The sequence below is a fragment of the Schistocerca nitens genome, chromosome 2 (genome assembly GCF_023898315.1).
Source record: "Schistocerca nitens isolate TAMUIC-IGC-003100 chromosome 2, iqSchNite1.1, whole genome shotgun sequence".
NCBI lineage: Eukaryota > Metazoa > Arthropoda > Insecta > Orthoptera > Acrididae > Schistocerca > Schistocerca nitens.
Genome location: NC_064615.1, coordinates 14,085,217 through 14,109,932, shown reverse-complemented (window position 1 = coordinate 14,109,932; position 24,716 = coordinate 14,085,217). Strand labels below are relative to the sequence as shown.

At 41.9% G+C, this 24,716-nt stretch overlaps 1 protein-coding gene across 1 annotated transcript in view; it reads left to right on the top strand.

Moving 5' to 3' along the window:
- Nucleotides 1-257: 257 nt before the first annotated feature.
- LOC126235678 (uncharacterized) overlaps nucleotides 258-24,716 on the top strand; it is a 155,408-nt gene continuing 130,949 nt past the window's right edge. The window contains exon 1 of the mRNA XM_049944406.1: nucleotides 258-316. The gene's annotated coding sequence lies outside the window, so the exon portion shown is untranslated. The remainder of the gene's footprint in view (nucleotides 317-24,716) is intronic.

Below are 24,716 nucleotides of genomic sequence, written 5' to 3'. Positions count from 1 at the left end.
CAGGTTACAGTTTATTCTGATTCCACAAAGTATTTTACTATTAATCTGGTGGACACCTATAAATGGTTTAGAGCAATTTTATTACCAAATCTCATTTATATGAAACATTTTCTTATGTATGCAGTACATAATCTACAGATCGGATCCGCGTTGATAATCAAGGTAATTTTCTCGAAAACTATGTTTCTTCTCCCACTGCCCTACTATGTTGTGACTTGAGAACTCAGATTCGCATATTTTATGTACTTTTCAGATGGCAGGCTGGACGATATCTTCTGGGCCCGTCATTATGCCGCCACGCCAATATCAGTGTGAGGTAATGTAACCAAACCAAGGGGGCTGGGACGGTGGGTGGACGGGTGGCTGTGCTAATACTGTGTAACTTGTGCCTCTCACTCACACAATTCCCTGTTGTAGACGGTACGTAACGGAGCTAAGGGTTTCGATAATGTAGCGCGAGTGACACTACTTTTGAAAGAGCTGCTAATGACGTCCTCACACGGGATGTGTTTCTCAACGTGAAGCACCCCAAATGTGGTTTCCATCGCGGTTGGTGCACACTCAAAAACATACTGCTCCTCGTCGTCATTTGGGAACGCAGTGCTCTCCAGCAGGAGTTGTCGACTTCGTCGGGCGTGCAATCACACAGTTACTTGCGAAAAAAGCAGGCTTCTAAAACAGCTACGCAAATTCTGTTAAAATGCATACGTCATTTATGGTCGTATACTAGTCTGTTGTATACACTGTACTGAACCGGTGGCATAGATAGAGATGTTGCAATTCGTTTGTCCATGTCACCTGGCCACATTCATTAAATAAAATTAACTCACTCCTGAAGAGGAAGCTCCAGAATCTTAAAAACGTCAAATGAAAAAAAAAAAAAAAAAAAAAAAAACAGATTCCGGCAAGTGGAATGCCGACAGGCACAGTCCGCGAGTGTATCCTCTACACTGCTTTTGACAAATGTTATCCGAGTCTGCGTCTGATCTTACAACGTCCGAAAGGATTTAACCGCCATTATGTCACTGATTCTTAATTACAACAAAATCATCCAGAATTGATATGTTTTTTACAAATCTTCAGTGCACCGGTCCTTGAGGAGACGTACTTCTATAGTTACAATACGAAATACTTACTACCAGTACATTGTTTCCAATTATTTTGTTGTAACAAGTAATTCTAGAATCAAAGTACCTCCGAAAGTTCCTCAGTCTTCTATTGCTTTGAATCAGCATATAATCACAGTAGATTATTTGTAAAATAAAACACACGACATACGTGCTTAAACTACAATTGTCAGTGTTGAATATGGTGTCTTCTAAGGTGTGCTTGTGACGCGGAAACCCATCTTACGTCTGATTGGCAACGTTCCTGCTCACGCATAAAGTTTTCGAAGCGTCCGTTTCTGTATTTCACGTTTGGGTATGCTGCGCAACGTGAATTGTTTACGTTGTTACGTCACAAAACTGGTCCAGGTCCATGTCCACGTTCGCTTTCGTGTTCCGTGTGAGGACGGTTTAAGGTGTTAACAATAGCACATGCCATAAACAACTAATTCTTTAAAACTTTTAACTAATAGTACTAACACAATAACGCAGATATTAAAAATGGAAGCGGCTGATTTCTAATAGGTGGCTGATGATCTAATTTTGTATATTTATCAAACTACGTAGACTACACGCAGACAGAAGATGGACTCTTTATTAAGTCAGGTCTAAACAACTAACCGAAAGCAGCCTGACCCTCAAAGACACAGTCACACTAAGTAAACGGCACACCCATAGCTCTAAGATGCAGATTTTTTGGGAAAATAAGAAAAAAATATCACCATTGAGCTAACCGACCGTTTTTCATGGCGACCAAACAATAATAATAGTATCAAGCAGACTGTTACCTGCCACTTAGGAGCAGCTTCTTACTTAAACGTTTCAGACCTGAATTTTTTCTGGAGGAAGGATAATTTTCATTCCTGTGATAATTCTGGTAGGTGACTTTTTAATTATTTTAGATGCAAGATTTAATCAAAAATATATACTCGCTTTCAAAACATAATTTGAACACTTGGCTTCATTTTATCGACTAAAATAACTGATTACGAAATATTTTCGATTGTAATAAGTAGTACAGCGACCATTCAATGCAAAATAACAGTTACAGTATTCAGTTATACAGGCAAATATAGCGAACGGACCACAACTGTGTTTACTGGTAGCCGCAAGATGCAGCGCACCGCTAAACTGACTTGCTGATATTTTCATAGTGATGCCCAATAGTTGGCAGCACTTGCGCATCATGGAAAGGTTCAACTTTCACAAATGTGTACCTCAGGTTTCCATTGGGAAAAAATACTTCTGTTGCAGCTAAGACAGTAAAAGCTAAGGTACACAATAGTAGCCAGAGGGTCTGAAAGAGTTACTTATTTGGCGCAAGGCGTTTCAAAATTGTAAGCAAGTTTATCTTCAGATGTTGCAACAGCGTCTGAAATCTAGCACGTAGTCGAGAACCTGCTTACTGCTGCGAGTGAATTAAAAAAAAAATAAAATAAAATGTTTGTGAAATCTTATGGGACTTAACTGCTAAAGTCATCAGTCCCTAAGCTTACACACTACTTAATCTAAAGTATCCTAAGGACACGCACACACACCCATGCCCGAGGGAGAATCGAACCTCCGCCGGGACCAGCCGCACAGTGCATGACTGCAGCGCGTAGACCGCGCGGCTAATCCGCGCTGCGAGTGAATTCGAGTGATGTTAGTCTGTGTGGCATCTGACATCCTGAGAATGAAATTCTCAGAAAGTGGTGTGCAGGCGCAGAAATGATGGAATGCCTTTGATTGTAGATCTTTTGGCCGCGAATTCCACGAGACAAGATGTCATATGTCCAGATTTGACCTTGTAACCTGGACTGATATCAGGATGGATTTTGAAAAATTATCTATGGAAGTAGGGGAAACAAGATCAATGACCATTTTCCAACGAATACGTACGGTGTGCTGTCATCATCAAAATAAATGACTTAACGGATCAGTGAAGATTTGACACAGATTAGTACGAGCCTAAGCTTTCATTACTGTTGTTGTCGTCAATAAACTTTTTCGTGCATATGATCGTTTCATCCTTTCGTTATATAGACCAATATTCTCGCCAGTGTTGCTGCTGAAGTACAAGGATGTGCTGAAAGGTAATGCCTTCGAATTTTTTATGTGAAAACTCTTAATGATTTTTAAATAAAATAAACGTTATTAACATACAACGTCTTTGTTCTTCACGTCTACATGTTTGCAACCATCTACCATTAGAGGGCTCAGAATTGTAGCGTGTAACATGGCTGTGTGTAATGTAACTACGCCGGTGCATGAGAAACAGCTTGCTATAATCGCGTTTCGAACCAGCAGAGTTCGTCCACACATGGGGCTCCCACTCCTTCAGCATAACAATGCCCGACCGCACACGAGCCCTGCGACACCTGCAACAAACCGATGCCTTGGGTTCACTGTCATCAGTGACCCCCCATACAGTCTCGACTTGGCCCCATCCGATTTTCATCTGTTCCCAGAACCTTCGAGGACATCACTGTGACATTGATGAAGCGGTGCAAGCAGAGACGATGTCGTCGCTGCGTCAACGAAGTCAAACATTCTACCGTGTCGGTATCAACAAACTGATCCCTCATTGTGAAAAAAAAGGTTCATCAGCAAGGTGACCGTGCTGAGAAATAAATATAAAATTCGGAGGTCTTCATTTCCAGCGCGGCCTCGTAAACACACTACTATGATGAAAGACATTTGTAACTGTGTCCGAAACGTTGTACTGTATAACAACACAACGACGTGGTAAAGTGTCCGGACAAACTTCAGTGATTGTACTGTCTTGTTTCATGACTATTCGGTGTTACTGATACGAACAGATGACGGGTAAGAGAAAAGGGGGGGGGGGGCAAGAGAGAGGGGTAGAAGCGACAGAACAGAAGTGTGCCTGAAAATTACAATGACAAGCTAAAATTGTGTAATGGGTAGCGATCTGAATACGGATCCACTGCTTTCGCAGGCAGAACGCAATCTGGAGTTATTCGTAGCTTTAACTGGTGAAGCGTTCCTCCCACACTGAAACCTCTGAACTCGTGGGTAATCCAAATTTATCGCAATATCCTTTCTCTTAGACCCAGTCTGGAGCCGAGTGACCGCTACGGCCGCAGGTTCGAATCCTGCCTCGGGCATGAATGTGTGTGATGTCCTTAGGTTAATTAGATTTAATTAGTTCTAATTCTAGGCGAATGATGACCTCAGAAGTTAAGTCGCATAGTGCTCAGAGCTATTTGAACCTTAGACCCAGTGGTCTCTCGGGACAGCCTCACTAGTGTTAGCAAGGAATGAGGTAGAGCCATAAGGCGACAGTTCGAGTGGCGAAGTAGTAAGTGATGTCTAAATTCCGAACACTATATACAAACTGAACATTACGTTGTCAGAAGTTGAAGTATCTGCTGAATGTATGTAGAACGTTATGAACAATTACAGAAGTGTTCACATTTCTAATTCGAGTCATCATTCTCGTGACTGGTTTGATGCCGACCGCCACGGTTTACTCTTTAAGTGCCAACCTGTTAATCTCAACGTCCTCAGCTGTTTGATATATCAAAATTTCTGTCTTGCCTAGCACCACGCTTCAATTCGCTTCCGATTTCCACACTGTCCATTATTCGTTTCCATACAACAGTGTGCTCCGGAAGTACAATCTCTTTTCTTCCTCAAATTAAGGCCAGTGTTCGATACTAGTAGAGTTCTGTTGGTCGTAAATGGCCTCATTTCCTGTGCTGGTCTGCTTTTTATGTCTTCCTTACTTCGTCTGTCAAACGTTATTTCGCTTCCCAGGTAGCAGAATTCCTTAACTTCGTTTACTTCGTTGACGACAATTTTGAAATACGTTTATCAGTAATCTCGTGTCTCAGTTCCTCCGGTTTACTCTCTATCCAAATTCTGTGCTCATAGGACAGTACATTCCCTTCAGTGCCGGCCGAAGTGGCCGTGCGGTTAAAGGCGCTGCAGTCTGGAACCGCAAGACCGCTACGGTCGCAGGTTCGAATCCTGCCTCGGGCATGGATGTTTGTGATGTCCTTAGGTTAGTTAGGTTTAACTAGTTCTAAGTTCTAGGGGACTAATGACCTCAGCAGTTGAGTCCCATAGTGCTCAGAGCCATTTGAACCATTCCCTTCAGTGTGACCTGCAACTCTTCCTCGCTTTCAGTGAAGATAGCAGGGTCATTAGCAAATCTTGGTACTGATATTCCTTCACTGTGGATTTTAATCCCAATTGTGATCTTATCTTTTATTTCTGTCATTGGTACTACGCTGAACAATAGGAGAAAAAGACTGCAACGCTGTGTCACATCCTTCCTAACCCGAGCACTTTGTTTTTGATCTACATCCCCTCCAAACAGAAAGAAGTAAATGGCTTCCTAACGCTTTACAAAAAGTCACAGCGTCGAATAAAATGCCAAAATGGTTAGTTTGAAAAGGATTTCCTTCCCCATGCTTCACTAAACCGAGCCTGTTCTCCGCAACTAACCATCTCGTGTGATTAAACCCTAATACTGCACCGAGATGTACTCTTTCGCCACCATTGTTCAATCTGTACATCGAAGAAGCAATGATGGAAATAAAATAAAGGTTCAGCAGTGGAATTAAAATTCAAGGTTAAAGGGTATCAGTGATACGATTAGGTGATGACATTGCTATCCTGAGTGAAAGTGAAGAAGTATTACATGATCTGATGAATGGAGTGGGAACTCTAATGAGAACAGAATATGGACTGAGAGTAAATCGAAAAAAAAAGACGAAAGTAATGAGAAGTAGCAGAAATGAGAACAGCGAGAAACTTAACATCGGGATTGATGGTCACGAAGAAGATGAAGTTAAGGAATGCTGCTACCTAGGCAAGGGTATGGAGCAAGGTGGACATCGAAAGCACACTAGCACTGGCAAAAAGGGCGTTCGTGGCCAAGAGAAGTCTACTGGTGTCAAACATAGGCTTCAATTTGAGGAAGAAATTTCTGAGGATGTAGTTTGCAGTACATCATTGTATTGTAGTTAAACATGGACTGTGGGAGAACCGGAACAAAAGCGAATCGAAGCATTTGAGATGTGGTGCCACAGGCGAACGTTGAAAATTAGGTGGACTGATAAGGTAAGGAATGAGGAGGTTATGCTCAGAATCCGAGAGGAAAGGAATATCTGGAAAACACTGACAAGGAGAAGGGACAGGATGATAGTACATCTGTTAAGATGTCAGGGACTGAGTTCCATGGTACTAGAGGGATCTCTAGAGGGCAAAAACTGTAGACGAAGACTGAGACTGCAATACATGCAGCAGATATTTGAGGTCATAGGCTGCAAGTGCCACTCTGAGATGAAGAGGTTGGCACAGGAGAGGAATTCGTGGCGGGCCGCATGAAACTAGTCAGAAGACTCAAAAACCTGGACATGGTTTATGTTACAGAGAATGGAGAAAAATCCAGCAGACAATTACGTCGTTAAGGAAATGCGGGCTATCTGATACGTGCCGAACTGTGCGTGAAACGCGGGTGAGGTGTTTTTGGGTAGGTGCCGTCTAAATTTGAGTGAATTGATTTTGAAAGCACTGGGATGTGTGATATGTTTTTCAGTTTCCTGAGCCAAGTAACATAAGTGCCAAGAAACTGCAGCAGTTCTGTACGGGGGGGGGGGGGGGGGGGGGGGGAGCTTACGGTCGGGTATTCTGTGTTCTCGCTCATTAACGCTATGAAACCTCTTGAAGAGAACGGAATCTGAGAAATGTGCCATGCAAGGTTTTTAGAACAATGTGTGCCTGCGAGACGTTTGCAGAATGTATCTTGGGAAATACGAGGAAATTTGTATGTTAATGTATGGTACATCGGTTTGTGCTATAAACAAGGAAAGGATGTAACTGAAAAAAAAAAGTTTTGTAACGAATTGAGAATAACAGTTACTTGGTGTACTTGGTGTAGCGTGATCAGTGATGAGCATATTTTGCAAAGAGCTTTTGTTTACCTACGTAGGAAAATGCAGGTGTAACAGATTGCATTCAAATGAGTTGTTAGGACAATCGATTTCAATTTTTAAATGCACAGAGAAATTGTGTTAGTTTTTCCAGACTATTTACGTTACTTTTGGAACGACGTTATATGAGAAAAAAAGACCAATTTTGGAAATTAAGGCACATGAATTTCTACAAGAATCGATCAGCATGTAGCATTTACATTAAGAGTCTGAGACGCCAAACCCTTTCAATCCAAACAACATATTACTTATTAAAGGTATTCGTAATCTGATTTCTCCTAAGGTTGACAGTGGAGACCAAAAATGCACAACTCCTACGCCACTCTCGACAGAGTGTACATAATGCCATTTGATACTTGATCTCAGTGACTAATTAATGGTTACGAATACGCCTCTTATGTATCCCTGATCATCGTTTGTCTATGTGAATAAGGACTACAGTTATATTTAACGAATCGAAGGTATTCTAAGCGAAAGCATTAGACGAGTAACTTCGTATAACAACGTCATATGCGGTAAGGTTCTGCAAATATAATACGTACTTTAAGAAATTAACCACTTGTTATTTTAATAAACACGCAAAAATTAGTTTTAGAGATAAATTTAAGAAGAGTTTTAATTTACGTTAGAACGTGGTGGAGGGTATATGTAAATCAAATGCTGTCTGTAACTGGAAGTCTGGTGACAGAGTGAAATTACACACAGTAGTATTGTTAGCAAACAACTTCATAGTGTTGTTAATCATATTTGATAAAATGTTGACTAATTATAATATCGGGTCTAAGTTCCAAAAATAAAAATTTCGTTTTATTGTCAAAATATGGGATATGTGCCTAACCTTCGTCAGTAAAAACCGGGCTATCTAGTAATCAGTGTGGAAGTGGTTTAAAACATTGCCACCAGAATGCGCCAGGTGCTAAGTGCCACCTGTTCTGAAACAAAATCCGGGCTATGTGCCCGTGCTGTTGTTTTTAGTTTGAGGTTCGACTGTGTTCAAGTTGCAGTGATTAGTCCTGTCTGTTGTGTTTACTATTGTGGTTTATGTGATGGATGAAACAAGAAAACGTCGGAAAAGGGGTGAAGGTAGTGTTTCCCACAGAAATAAGAAGCCAAGAGCCAAGGGAAAACCAAATGAGAACAATAAGAAAGTTATTGGTCCTTCAAAAAAAAAAATAGTCCACCTGATGAGGTAAGTGTATATGATAACTTTAACGCTTTAGGACTAAGACCTTTTTTGAAGAACTTCGCGTGATTATGATTTTTTTGTGGCGTTTTAAGCTAACCTATGTTAGGTTATGTTTCTCTTGGTTCCTGGGCTATAGTAGACCTACTAACTGTGCAGAGCAGCAAACAAACAGGTTATTCGTGGCATTTACAAATTACTTTATGCCTCTAATTCCCGTGTTTGTTTGTTGTAGGTTTCATGCCGGTGCTGCTATTAGTATGGAGAAATTGCATTGGAACACAAATTAAACATATTCAATCAGTTCTACGAACTAGGTGATAATGTTAAGGAAAAATCTTATTTGATGGGAAACATAAGTGTATGCAAAGTTAGAAGAAAGCTTCATGGTTCTTACGAAGAACCCGAGGAGAGTCGTAGACAGCTAGTGTTTTTTATACAGTTCCTAAAGACAAAAGTGGACATTTTCAAGTTTTGAAAAAAAAACCTTTCTGGAAATACACAAAATTACCAGGCGAAGAGTGGAAACATTGGTAAAAGTAAAAAAAGAGTGGTGATGTTACATACATTGAACGTGGGAGAAACAAGAACAAAGAAAGAAAATATACAGCTGCTGATGTAAAACACTTTGTTGAGCACATCAGAAGTTTCCCCAAGGACGGAAACTATTACACAAGGGCTAAAAGCTCCCTTCTATTTTTAAGCCAAGATTTAAATTACAGAAGAATGTATGAGGCTTTTGTTACACTTTATCCAAACACAAACATTAGATATTTGTACTACAAAAAAGTATTGAAATAACATTTTCGCAAACTCAGGTTTCGCGACCCAAGGAAAGATACCTGTAACACATGTGATCTGCTTAAAAGTAAAATGTTGAATGACACAACCAATAGAGCTGTACATCGTACTTCACTAGAATTTCATCATAGACGCGCTCAAAAATCTAAGAAGGGATGAAGCGTGATCATGTACATTCTACCACATGCACAGTATCCATAGATTTACAACAAGTTTTACTTTGCCAACATTGTCGCACTGCCAAATGTATTATTTACTTCAACTTTCTTGTTACTATTTGGGATTGCATATGGCAGATAATAATAAACGTTTTGTGATTCTTTGGCACGAGGGCATGAGTTGCAGGGGAGACAATGAAATAGCGAGCTGTGTGTTAAGGGGGATTAAAAGTAAAATTACCCAGAAAAATAAGTTAATAGTGTGGTCTGGCAACAACTGCGGCCACGACAAATATCAAATGGTATTGTTCCTGTGGATATAGTTGGTCTGTAATGATTTCTTTGACGAAGTTCACCACAAGTATGTCATCTCTGTAGGCGAGACTTTTCTCTAATTGAAAAAAGAAAAAGAGTAGAAAAATGTGAAGTTTCGTTCTATCTCGTGAGAGTTTTGTGTAATGCAAATAGCAAAACTCCTTTTCTAACCACTATAATGAACGGTGATGATTTTTATAATGTCTCCAAAGTAGCTTAAGAACACCTCATCACAAAAAAGTTAGAAATTGCCAAGGCCGTTTGGCTCAAAGTTTCCAAACCCAACTCAGGAAAAGTGATTACAAAAAAACATTCAGTGATGGTTGAAACGTGCACGCGAACGAATGTATTCAAAAAAGATGTGAAGATGGAAACCATAAAAGGCCTAGATCTACCGCAGCTTGAACTAACAGCCAGATTGAAAACTGAGAAGGAGGAGGACTTAGAAAAGATGATACCTTATCTCAAACAAGAGATCCCGCACAGGGTGATATGATGTTATTCTCATCAGGTTTCCTTGCTTTGGCATGAAATGCAGTGGCGCAGTGTCTGTATTTTACGGCGTCTATTTAGTTCCATGCAACATTCCATCGGACATGAATGCAAGACACTAGGACATATGGAGGCATTGGTCGGTCCTGGGGCGTGCTTAAATACCGAAGAGGTCTAGGCGACCGCTCGTAATAAGCGGGAAATCCGGGTTCGCGTCCCGATCTGCTGCTGTATAAACGTGTTCGCAGTTTGCGAAAACATTTCATAATTTACTGATGAAGTTATTGAAATAGTTCTGGAATTTTTATCCACGTGACAACTGTACCAAGCAGATGAATATTTGAAGAAATGAACAGCGGGGTACAAATAGCTTCGACTTCATTAATTGGGAAACTGAATGCTGTTTTCAGAAGTAAACATAAAAATCGTCTTGAAAGTCTGCTGAAGATCGTAACGTACGGAGACTAGAAGACTCATAGTTCGCAGCGGACGATAAATGGACAATGAAGTAGCACTGTATATTCGTGCCAGCGTATTATTAGCTGCCGAAAATGAAACTGTTGGAAAAGTGAGAGAAGATACACGGAAGCGCTTTCTGTGAAAGAGGCACGTGGAGGCGAGAGATTTGGGAGCCCCTGATAGCCACGCGGCCAGCTGGCCCGGCGTGCAGTGGGGGAGGCATACGTACAGGGGCACTCCCAGGGGACAGCGAGGGCAGGCGAGCAGACGGCGGCGGCGCGCTGCGTCCGCCTGGCGCTGCAGATAAGCGGGGAGGTGGCGCCGCATTACCATATCCTCCTGCCTCTCCACTGTCCGCTTAGCACTTGTCTGGTCCGTTCTGCCGTGTGCAGCTGGCAGAGCACCAGCTAATGGTCCAGCCAGGCCAAGCCGGCACAGGAAGTTTTCGAATGGCCACCGGTCAGATTAGGTGTCATGGAAGCGTTTCTCTCTCTCTCTCTCTCTCTCTCTGTGTGTGTGTGTGTGTGTGTGTGTGTGTGTGCGTGTGTGTATGATCTCCTATTTTCTTGCATGAGATATACGCAAAAATAAAGACTCTTACAAACGTATGTAAAGGAACACCGCATTAACATGAGTATGTATGTCCCAAATCTTTTTCCTAAAGCAGTGCGTCGTTTTCAACCAAAGTTGGTACACATATCACTTACTTTCTGGAAAGATCCACTTACCGCACGGGAAGGTGGGGATAGGGGGCGGAAAAAGAAGCGTAGATAACTACGCGGAAATAGCCAGACTATATTCGTCCACTGTTTGAGAATGAGATCACTTAATGACTTGCAGCACACTTTACACGTACTTTCAAACCGTTCCGAGACTTTCGCTCGCTGACAGCTCCCACAAAGTGTTTCTAGCTTACTACATTGTTACTGTTCATACAATAAAAATGTCGCAGCAGGCATGACGTTCTAATTTAGTACTTCTTTGTTACTATTTCTTTTCGCAAAATGTTTCGGAGACAGTATCCACATACACCACTGAATACACTTGTAACCATCGTTGTACAACAAAAAAACTCAGGAGATATGGGCATATGAAATTGGTTTACAAGTATGTTAAAAATACGTGAAATACGTGTGACAGGCGAACACGCGCAAAGGTTTGGTTAAATTTTGCTTCTCAACCTCTGGATCGATTTCAAACAAATCTGGTGCACATGTTATTTTCGTAACACATTACCCAGACAGTTTCCACATATACCACTGGAAGTACCTCTAATCATCATTGCAGGACACAGATATCTGCTGATATGACGTCATAAAGTCCGGAGCTCGCGGTCGTGCGGTAGCGTTCTCGCTTCCCACGCCCGGGTTCCCGGGTTCGATTCCCGGCGGGGTCAGGGATTTTCTCTGCCTCGTGATGACTGGATGTTGTGTGCTGTCCTTAGGTTAGTTAGGTTTAAGTAGTTCTAAGTTCTAGGGGACTGATGACCACAGCAGTTGAGTCCCATAGTGCTCAGAGCCATTTGAACCATTTTTTTTACGTCATAAACATTGAGATGCATGAAAACGAAAGTGGAGGACGAAATCTCGTAGAAATATAGATGAAATTCGTGTACAAATATGTGAGAAACGGCTCGTGTAAGAAGATGCTCTTCAACCTCTCGATAGATTTCAGCCAAACATCGTACACATATTACGTAATATCTGGAAATACTGTATGTGAGAGAGGGGGGGGGGAGTGAGGGCGTAAGAACGAGCAACCTCTTATTGTGTTAGGGGTGATAACGAGAAAAGAGAAGGGTTTAAGAGATATGGATGGACAGAGAAGGTGAAGGAAGAGTTTGAAAGTGATAGGGTGGAGAAGGAGGTGGTCAGAGATAGGTCGAGGAGGAGATCGACAGAGGAAGGAAAGGGACTGTGCGAGGGGAAGGAAGACATGGAGAGAGAGGGAGAGCGGGAAGGGAAGGAGGAAATGGAAAGAGAGTTGGGGGTGATGTAGATAGAGAGTTGAGGGTGGAGAAGGTGGACAGGGGTGATGAGTGACGAGGAGATGGACAGAGAGGGGGTAGGGGAAGATGGGCTGGTAAATAACTGCTATAAATATACACACGGATAACGAAGGGCACTCAGCCAGTAGGCTTTGAAAATGGGGATGACGTGCACTATTCGCCAATCGGTAGGTTTCCTCCCCCATGCACTCTGCAGTACCTCGCTGAATGTATATGAAGATGTGGTAAATGTACATCAGTGTACGGCGGCGACCTACGTGTCAGACCTCGGAGGCGTGGCATCGGCCTGTGATGTAGGCGGCGCGCAGCGGCGGCGACGCGAGGCCGGCAGACGACAAAGCGGCCGCCATTAGGGGTGCTCAGCCTCAGCGGCCGCCAGACTGCCGGCAGTTTCAGCGGCGCCCTTCGCCGAGCACTGGCCGGCTCCTTCGCTGCCAGGCGCACGCTTTGGGCAATTACGGGCAACTTATTTCAGAGGCACTGCGAGAACAAATAACAGTTAAACTGGTAATGGGCCGCGAGTTACTCTTTTTCATTAGCGTTAAATTTTAGAGAACAAGCGCAATTACGCCATTGCCATAGATTTCGCTGTTTGCAACAAGAGGAAGACGAGTCGAGGGAGGACGATGAAGGCTCCTTGGCGGCTGCTACGAGAACAAAGAACACACACAGGGAGGGAAAAGAATTATGTAGGAGGTCTGCGTCGGAGGATAACGGCCCACTGGAAGTTAAACTGTAGCTATACTCAAGTCTTGGTGCTTACCGTTAACAACAGCTGTGGAAGGGCGACTGCGCTTACGGAAATCCTTATAGTGAAAGAAATGTACGCTTTGAAACAAACTGAAATGAAAAATTATTTTAGATTACATTAGTGACAGATTTCGGCTTGTGTCTTCACTAGATCCAGTAATTATATACAGGGTGTTACAAAAAGGTACGGCCAAACTTTTAGGAAACATTCCTCACACACAAAGAAAGAAAATATGTTACGTCGACATGTGTCCGGAAACGCTTACTTTCCATGTTAGAGCTCATTTTATTATTTCTCTTCAAATCACATTAATCATGGAATGGAACCACACAGCAACAGAACGTACCAGCGTGACTTCAAACACTTTGTTACAGTAAATGTTCAAAATGTCCTCCGTTAGCGTGGATACATGCATCCACCCTCCGTCGCATGGAATCCCTGATGCGCTGATGCAGCACTGGAGAATGGCGTGCTCCCTAAGAGGCCGATCAATTGCTTCGAACGTCTTCCTGTCGGGACACCTTCGTTCTGGAAATCTGTCTCGATACAAACGTACCGCGCCACGGCTATTGCCCCGTGCTAATCCATACATCAAATGAGCATGTGCCAACTCCGCATTTGTAAACATTGCACTGACTGCAAAACCACGTTCGTGATGAACACTAACCTGTTGATGCTACGTACTGATGTGCTTGATGCTAGTACTGTAGAGCAATGAGTCGCATGTCAACACAAGCACCGAAGTCAACATTACCTTCCTTCAATTGGGCCAACTGGCGGTGAATCGAGGAAGTACAGTACATACTGACGAAACTGAAATGAGCTCTAACATGGAAATTAAGCGTTTCCAGACACAATGTCCACATAACATATTTTCTTTCTTTGTGTGTGAGGAATGCTTCCTGAAAGTTTGGCCGTACCTTTTTGTAACACCCTGTATACGAGGGGCATTTGAAAAGTCCGTGCAAAAATAAAAACTACTAACGTGTTTGGAGTAAACTTTTTTTATTTTTCGACATAGTCTCCTTTTAGACTTATGCACTTCGTCCAACGCTGTTCTAATTTGTCGATCCCTTCCGAATAATAGGAATTATCCAAGTCTGCAAAATATCTATTAGTTGCTGCAATCACCTCCTCGTTTGAACAAAATTTTTGTCCCGCCACCCATTTCTTCAAATTGGGGAAAAACTAGTAGTCCGACGGAGCAAAATCTGGAGAATAGGCGGGATGTGAAAGAGGTGGAATCCTACTTCCATTAATTTTGCGACTACAGCTGCTGAGATGTGTGCCGGTGCACTGTCGTGATGGAAAAGGACTTTTTTGCTGTCCAATCGCCGGCGTTTTTCTTGCAACTCGGTTTTCAAATGGTCCATTAACGATTAATAATATACACCTGTAATAGTTTTAGCCTTTTTCAGATAGTCGCTAAGGATTATCCCTTGCGAATTCCAAAAGACAGACGCCATAACCTTTCCGGCCGAAGGAATGGCCATAGCCTTTTTTGGTAACCCATTGTTCAGATTGTTGTTTGGTCTAAGGAGTATAGTAATGTATCCACGTTTCATCCACAGTGACGAAACGACGCTTAAAGTTCTGCGGATTCTTCTCGAACAGCTTCAAACCATGCTTGCAACACTTCACATGATTCCGTTTTTGGTCAAGCTTGAGCAATCACGGAACCCATCTTGCGGATGTGCAAATGTTTATGCAAAATATTATGTACCCGTTCATTCGAGATGCCCACAGCACTAGCAATCTCACGTACTTTAACTCTTCTGTCGTCCATCACCACATCATGAATTTTATCAATGATTTATGGAGTCCTAACCTCCACGAGGCGTCCACAACGTTCAGCATCACTTGTGCCGATATGGCAACTCCGAAAATTTTGAAACCACTTATAAACTATTCTAATCGAAGGTGCAGGCTCACCGTCATGTTTATCAAGCTTCTCTTTAGTCTGCTGAGGCGTTTTGTCTTTCATAAAGTAATGTTTAAACACCACACGAAATTCTGTTTCGTTCATTTTTTGACAATCACTCGACTTCCTTGAGTCACACGAATGCCAAATACAAAGAAATAGACCATGTGGCTGAAACTTGGTGTGCATTCTTTCCAAAGATGCTACTAACTAAACATGACGTCGATGCTCGCCGATGGTGCCATCTCTCGGACTTTGCAGGGACTTTTCAAACGCCCCTCGTGTATGGGTGTTCTCTCCTAACAGACATTCTCTAGTGTTTGGGGAGATATTTGCAATTTCGGTTTTGCAGTGTATAACTGGAGACAAATAACGCTGATCACGTCCTCCATGTGACGCCCAGTGTCAACGGAAAGGATCGGTTTCTCTCGCGCTGGGAACAAAATGATTTTTAAAGCCCAATTTTACCAGCCCATTCGATACAGCGGTACCAAAACAGTCTAGTGCGATTTTCGTTTTATCGATATGTATCAACAGTGATGGTAAAACACGAACGACAACCAGTCTTTGAGCGGCAACAGGACCGCATTAACCCACGATGACTGCTCCGCCATGCAGGAGCGCTACTCAGTCGTTACTGATGTACTATTCATTCTTCATGTTTTACTGTCACTGTTAGTACTTGCAGATAAAAGACATTTCGCTGTAGAGTAATATGGGACCGCTCTATAGAATGGAAACGTAAAATTCCACTTTAAAATATGTCTGTTTGTAAGGGATTCAACCGAAAGTTCCCGTTGACACGCGATGGGCTGTGTCGGCACATTGGAAACTAAATTGCAAATATCTGCCGAAGCGTTGGGGAAGATGCGAGTGAACACTCGTAGGAGAGACATCCTGCATAAAGGATCACAAAACTACAAAAAGTATGCAGAGTTACATGGAACCATTACAACAAGAGAAATGTTTCCATCAATACTGAATTAAGACACTGCTATACTTTAGACGTACTAGAGGCTTTGTACACCTGAGAAACAACAGCAGTCAAGGGAAGTACGAAAATCAAGGAGATGGGAAAAAAGAAAGGAAGATACTGAGAAGGAGGTATGGGCCGGCTCAGAGACAGCGGATCTGGATAAAGTGACCAACAAAAAAAAAAAAACTGTACGAACAGACAGAGAAGATTACAAACAACATCAGGAAAAGAAAGGCAAAGTTCTATGGACACGTACATAGGATGAACGAAACCAGACTGACCAAGAAGATTTTTAACGTACTGACGACTAATAGAGTGATAACAAGTGGAGAGTGGGAACAATGTTAGACCTCAGGAAACTAAACATCTTCACAGAAGGCTGAACAGACGAGAAAAAATACACAGAAGAAATAAGAAAACAGGAAAGAATTGGACAAAAAAAAAGGAAGAAGCACAGTGTAAGTACGAGAAGCTTTTGAGGACAAAGAGACAGAAAAAAATACAATGAAAACTAATTGCACTCTAGCGCTATCCTTAAGCGGGAATTAAATACATATCACTTAACGAACTTAAATAGCGCCATTTTGTCATTCAAGGTTAACTTAAGGTGGGTTGGACGTTAAATGGGCCGACTTGGAGCAGGAGAGGCACCACCGGACATTGTATTATCTACTGTCTATACTTTTACAAATAAATTCATAGAACTTTGTGAGCATGACCAGGAAGGATTCAGGATTCACACTCATAGCAGTGGAAGTGCAAAAACATAACGAAATAAAATTTTTTTGGATATGAAATTTCATCATTTTTTTACTTACTGTTGGCTGCATTGCTTGCTATAGGTACATTTTTCTTCACAAGTAAGAGAGATTCTTTGATGAATTTTGCACAGCATACAAAACTTACAAACATACTTACGGGTGTATGAAACTCTACAATTTTCCAAATCTATTAAAAACTGTGGTAAAAATTGACATAATTAACTACAAAATTTGATTTTTTTCTAAACATAAAGTTTGAAACGTAACAGTTCATTCATTTTTCATAAATTAAGTAGACTCTAGAGTTTCAGACACCTGTAAGTATGGTTTGTATGCTGTGCAAAATTCATCGAACAGTCTCTCTTACTTATGAAGAAAAGTGTACCTATAGCGACAAATGCAGCCAATAGTAGGTGAAAAAATGATGAAATTTCACATGTAAAAAAAATTATTTTGTTATGTTTTTGAACTTCCGCTGCTACGAGTGCGAATCTTGACTCCTTCCTGGTCATGCTGACAAGGTTTTATGACTTTACTTGTAAAAGTATAGACTGTGGAAATTATAATGTCCTGTGGTGCCTCTCCTGCTCCAAGTCGGCCCGTTTGACGTCCTAACCCCCCCCCCCCCCCCCCTTAACCATATCAGCACACGAACAGTTCACAAACTTAGCCGTATCAAAGATCTTCTACCCTTCGCCCGAAAGCCAATGAGCACGTCCTTTCGGACATCAGATAAATCGTTCCGTTTCCGCATTACGATAACGAGTGCATTGTTTTCCGCATCCCCCTGAAACGCTTTATATACGCTCCACTGCCATTGTTGCCACCTGCCGTCTATGAGTGGTTACTCCACGTTGACGTCGAAGATAAGCAGTGGTCACAGTGACGTGATTGGACCGTGTACTTTTATGTATTTTTCCTCATTAGGCGGCTTTAACTGTAATATTATTCTTATTGCTACATAATAATATAAATTATTTCAACCTAATCGAACCACGGAACATGGCTCAACGAACTCATTCATTCGTTAAATCCAAGTACTTCAGAGAAATGGCCTCTTACCGCGTTTAACAACAACATTCCTTCTACAGATCACGTTTCTTACGATTTTGTCAGAGCCTGTAGAGGTCTTCCAACCTGCGAAATAGTTGCGAATAGTGACAGTGACCCAGTAAGTATAGAAATTGTTTCTTTAATTTCAGTCCATGAGCAGAAAAATTTTCGTTGTTCTATCGATTTTGGTCTGTAGTAACCATCTTGAGATCTTTTTGAAACATATTCTAATATACATAATAAAGCCAGAGATGGAACGTCGAGTGGTGTGAAATGAAATTAGGACAGGCCTTGTTTTGCTCCACGGTCCGCGTCGTGTCCGTTTATAGTGTGTGTGTGTGTGTGTGTGTGTGTGTGTGTGTGTGTGTGTGTGTGTGCGCGATGGGTGAGTGTGAAAACACAGTGTTTGTGGCGGCAGCCCAGTGTTTACAAGTAACGCATCGCCCCTGTTTACTGTCGCTCCTCCCTGACCTGTTGTGTTTACCCCACCCAGACCCAGAGGGACGAACTGCTCTGGAGTTCGTCACAAGAACCACCAAACGCCTACGTTACGCCGCGCCCCCATCACTTGAGCCTCGGTTCCGTATTCAGTTGCAGAGATTCTTCACGGAGAAGTTTTTGAATTAATTCTGGGGACCGACGGTAAACGACCTTGTGCAATTACTGGACAAACGATGTCGCGAGAGATCATGCGGACAATCGACATGATTCACATCGACAGTTACAATAAGTACATAGAACGAAAACAAGAGTACAGCAATAAAGTTTCGTGGGTCGTTGAGGGATATTTCCCGTGTGTTTTGGTGTAAGGGAGCGATGGCTTCCGGCGGCTCGTGACAGAGAAATAATGTAATTATGATTTATCCGGATTATTGTCCCTATCACCTTTGTCCTTCACTACCCTTAATTTGCAATCACCAAAACGCATAACACAGAGTAATGCAACGACCCTAATATGGAAGAAGTCGCTAACACTACGTGAGCAGCTCGCTGTCACTGGAGGTCTCTTCCATTGGATTGAGTGAATTGATACATGATGTGCATATCGTGCTACTGTTCATTAACAAACATATCACACTGCTGACGCACAGCTTCCATGTGTCTTATGAAATTAATGGGAGACACTATGCCTCCGTGATCTTCCGTCGCGTCCTTACAAGGGAACCTCCCCATCGCACCCCCCTCAGATTTAGTTATAGGTTGGCACAGTGGATAGGCCTTGAAAAACTGAACACAGATCAATCGAGAAAACGGGAAGAAGTTGTGTGGAACTATGAAAAAAATAAGCAAAATATACAAACTGAGTAGTCCATGGGCAGGATAGACAACATCAAGGACAAATTGAACTCAGGAGTGCCGTGGTCCCGTGGTTAGCGTGAGCACCTGCGGAACGAGAGGTCTTTGGTTCAAGTCTACCCTCGGGTGAAAAGTTTAATTTTTTGTTTTCAGACAATTATCAAGGTTCAGGCACTCACACATAATCAACTTCGCTCTCCAAAATTCCAGGACATGTTCAGATTTGCTTGGACATATGCAGGATTTGACGGTCTACACACGGAAAAATTTGAAAACGTTAAAAACATATGTTTTGACAGAGCACAGGGAAAACTGTGCGACTGTGAAACTGTTGCATTCATTTGTTGCAGTTTATGTGACAAACTCTTACGTTTTCATCACTTTTTTGGGAGTGATTATCACATCCACAAGAAAACCTAAATCGGGCAAGGTAGAAGAATCTTTTTACCCATTCGCCAAGTGTACAAGCTAGGTGGGTCGACAAAATATTCCTGTCATGTCAAGCACGTGCCGTCACCAGTGTCGTATAGAATATATCAGACGTGTTTTCCTGTGGAGGAATCGGTTGACCTATGACCTTGCGATCAAATGTTTTCGGTTCCCATTGGAGAGGCACGTCCTTTCGTCCACTAATCGCACGGTTTCGCGGTGTGGTCGCAAAACACAGACACTAAACTTATTACAGTGAACAGAGACGTCAATGAACGAACGGACAGATCATAACTTTGCGAAACTAAAGAAATAAAATTTTCACTCGAGGGAAGACTTGAACCAAGGACCTCCCGCTCCGCAGGTGCTCACGCTAACCACGGGACCACGGCGCTCGTGAGCATACACTACCATGATGTTGCATATCTTGCGCAAGGACTACTCTGTTTGTATATTTTGCTTTTTTTTTCATAGTTCCACACAACTTCTTCCAGTTTTCTCGATTGACCTGTGTTCAGTTTTTCAAGACCTATCCACTGTGCCATCCTATAACTAAATCTGAGGGGGGTGCGATGGGGAGGTTCCCTTGTCAGGACCAAAACGACAGAAACGTCACAGTGTGGCAACGGCACGGCTTCGTTTTTATCACGGGGATCTCCGGCAACTTCTCTACCACCTCAAAATTCTTCGTGTGAATGCGCAGCGATGGATGTTAACTACTGTTTCTTCCGGTGCGACGGAAGGTATCAAGAAATTACGAAATTAATGCCCTCTTACATTAATACTAAACCTAAACTCCGTCCGAACAGGCGTCGAAAGACCCTAACGGTACTGACCGACCACCGTGTCTTCCTCAGCCTATAGGCGTCAGTGGATGCCGATATGGAGGGGCAGCACACCGGTTTCCCAGCCGTTGTCAGTTTTCGCGACCGGAGCCGCTACTTCTCAATCAAGTAGCTCCTCAATTTGCCTCACAAGGCCTGAGTGCATCCCGCTTGCCAACAGCGTTCGGCAGACCGAACGGTGACCCATTCCAATTCTAGCCAAGCCCGACAGGGCTTAACTTCGGTGATCTGACGGGAACCGGCTTACATCAATACAGAAGGACATACAAGATTACAGGAAGACCCGCCAGGTTGGCCGAGAACGGTAATGCGCTGCTTCCTGGACTCGGGCAGGCGCGCCGGCCCCGACTCGAATCCGCCCGGCGGATAATCGACGAGGACCGGTGTGCCCGCCAGCCTGGATGTGGTTTTTAGGCGGTTTTCCACATCCCTCTAGGTGAATACCAGGCTGGTCCCCACGTCCCGCCTCAGTTACACGACTCACATCCGCACTTTTCCATGATTTACACTAGACGCAGACAGATGGGGTACTCTGATTCCGTCCCAGGGGGGTAGGGGGTAGCGGCAGGAAGGGCATCCGGCCACCCTTTCACATTAACATGCCAAATCCGAATTAACCACGCCAACCCCGCGCGCAACGCGGGACAAAGGCGCAAGCGATAGATAGAAGCGATAGATATAAGATTACAGGAACAGTGAGTTTTCAATTTTTTACATTATAAAATAGTGAATTAAAGTCTACGATTTGTGTTGTCAACCCTCCTTTCGTACTACGTATTACTTTTCTTGCATCATTGACTTAATGAATGCAACGGATAATTGTTCCTTCTTTAACGGTTCAGGCTATTACTCTTTTAAACGATAAACACTCATTTTGAGGGTAGTTGTATGGCTAATGCCCAAAAGCCAGTAATAAATTAGAAAAGAAACACGCGCCAGGAAAAACGTTCAACAGCAAGTTCCGCGAGTGAATGAACTGTTTTCAGTACAATAAAAATGCAAATGGGGGTAAGAATACAAGAGAAACGTAACGAGCCTCAGACAGTGTCAGAAAATATCCCTGAAAACGTCCGAAATTTTGTCGCTGTAATTCTTGTTCAACCTGTATTTGAACTAGAGGGACAGCTTAACTTGCAGAACCCGAACGTCTCGTGAGTGGTTTTAGGCATCGAACAACATTTCTGAGAAAATATAGTATGAAAACGTGTGAGTAATTTTTTTTTACTGGTATAACTTGCATGTCTTATCTACAAAGATATTGAAGCAAATCGTTACCTTAGTTAGTTACATGTCCCATAGGTCCTTTGAACAATTCTTTTATTGAAATTATGTAGAACGAATCATTTTACAGGATATGTGTACATGATTATTGATTACTGTTAACCCTGATGAACATATTATCATTTTATTCCTAGTCATGCATTTACAATTAAAAACAATTTTTTTAACTGACCAACAGTTTGTAAGTAGTAATTTGTCAGTGGAATAGAAGAAGTTGTTCAGGAGAAAAGATATGGAATTAGATTTAAAACTTGCTTCGCTATCTGTCAGATATTTAATTTTATTGGGCAAATGATCGAAAACTTTTATTACTACATATTGGACTCCTCTCTGAACCACTGACAGCTGTAACAATGGGTAACAAACGTCATTTTTTTCGTTTAGGAAATTTTAATAGCAGTGAATTTTTTGCAATAATAGCTAGGTAATTTTAAGCGTTTGCTTACATAAATGCAGCCATACAATGCGAAGGCGTCCATGGTGTACCTGCCGCACACAAATCGATATCCAAAGGGATATCGAGTTTTCTTCATTACTGAATTTCATATTTCACGCACAGGTACATACACAATAGAAGGTAGCGACCCATATGCATTGTGCATAGCATCGGGCTGAACGCTGTTTAGCAATGTTAACACGCCGCCAGCAAATACGGTAAGTGCTTGTCGCCTGCTTTGCACTTGTATTTGCAAACCCTATCGAACGTTATAACCCTGAAATTCTCTTCCTAAGACGTTTCTAAGGTCATAAAAAATGTATGTCGTTCCACTTGTTTCAGTCGTTTCTTCGAGAGAAGAGATACTTGTCGATGTGTGTGCCATCTTTTGCCGAAAACTTCATTTCTTGCCCTAGAGTCATTTACTCGTACGTAATGTTCAGGATGTACAACGACGTACCGATAATACTGAAAAGAGTGGAAGTTTCATGTACCATTTTTCACACAAACGTTGGCAGAATCTTTCTGTAGTGTCTGTTACATTTTTTCTTTCTTTTTCTGTACTCAGTACCATCTTGTTACCTAAAAATCTAAATTACGTTGTACATGTATCTTCTGTTGCGTAGGTGTTACGCCCAGAGAGATTAATATGTGTGTCAAATCAGAGAAACGGTCAGTTGAAAGACAGTGAGTAATGGCGCAAGATTTTCTGAACATCGAATCTATGAAAATGAGGTTCAGAACGACTCAGGGTGGAGTAAAGAATTAATTATTCCAAGAGATTACAGTTGTTGAGATTCTGAAAGCGATTTATGAGCATATGTGTAAGCTATAAATGACGGAAGGATGTGGCTTTTACTGAATCATGGTGAGAAATGACAGATTTATTCGTGAAGGCGTGGCACTTCTAATTGTTTTGTGTGTCTTTCCTGTTTAATAGAAGCTTTTCCCTAAGTAACTATATTTCAGGCGTTGCGATCAAATGTAAGCGAAAACCGGTGATTGTGAGTAAATACAAAGTGATCCCACTTGCATGTCACTTCATATGTAATCTCGAATTTTTTGCACTTTTCAGAAAGGCTGTTTGATTCAAACCAGTTTGTGAATTTTATCCGTAGTGGACGCTGGTGAACTCCGTGGCTGTTCCTTTGTAGGGTTTAGAAAAATAACAACTTATTAGTGGCACGACTGGTTTCGGGCTTGTGCCCATCCTCAGATGTTTATACATCCACGTACATGTCTATATTGCTGAAGATAACTGTATAAATACAAAAAATATTTGGTGGCGACTAATAATACAAAGAAAATTATTTGCTGTTGACTAATCCACTGTATTTATGCAGCGATCTTCATCAATATAAACATTTACATGAATCAATAAGCATCTGAGGATGGGCCCAAGGCCGCAACAGGTACTGTGACGAATAAATAATTTTTTATTGTGAGTGGTAGCGGAAATTTTTCTAAACCAGTTTGCCTGAGAAGAGCGTCAATAATTATTTTAGTGTACATTCACGTAAATTCAAGAAAGGCCACACATCAGCGTAGAAAAATCAGTGAAGGCAGAGACTGTAGCATCAGTCGCCGCCTTCATATGTCACGAGGCAAAAAGAGTTCTTTGTATATATCTTTAAACAGCGAAAGAAATAGACCCGCAGAGACAGCGAAAGTGGACACGGAGTCACGTTTATGGAGCAAGAATCAAAATACAATTTAAAGATATCCTTCTTTTATGGAAATAAAAAAATAAATATATCTGTTTAGAAGAAAATGAGCAAGTGAAACCGACTGAACAGTTAATGTATGTATTTGGTATTGCTGGAACACGGGTATTTAATTATGAACAACCCGACTTAATAACTACCACGATACCGTGTAGCTAGCGATAAATTAAAATATGAAGTATTTTGCAGCAAATAATTAATTCCAAGCAATATTACAATTTTAGTTTGCAGAAGCTGTGATATTTTTTTAAAATTTACCGATGTCCAATGTTATGTGTATGCTTGAGTCTATATGTGCACAGCGAATGGAATTTAGCCAGCGAAGAAAAGATACGTCCCGAGAGAACGTAAAATAAAATACAGAATACCGATACGGCTATAAAAGAAATATTTACAAAGCAATGACCAGCTTTTGAGTCGCCTCTGCGTGGTATGAATCTGTTCACAGCATCAACGCCGATTACAGTTTTTATGGAGTGACAACGTAATTTATATTATGATATGATGAAAGTTTGTCATGGTTTTACCACTTGACGATAAGGATTTTATGTATTTTTATGGAGCTGATGGTCTGGCGAGTGAAACTGGTTGCATAAATAAAGCATTTTATCAGCAGCTCAAGGCGGTAGTATATTTCTCATATGATAGCTGTGGGGCACCAATTCCTGAAAATATGTAGAGAGCTATTGTTAGTTTTCTGTAGCTCACAGAAGACAAGTCGGAAGAACACATAGCTAAATAACTCATACGTAAAATGAGCTTCTTGTGAAAGTTTC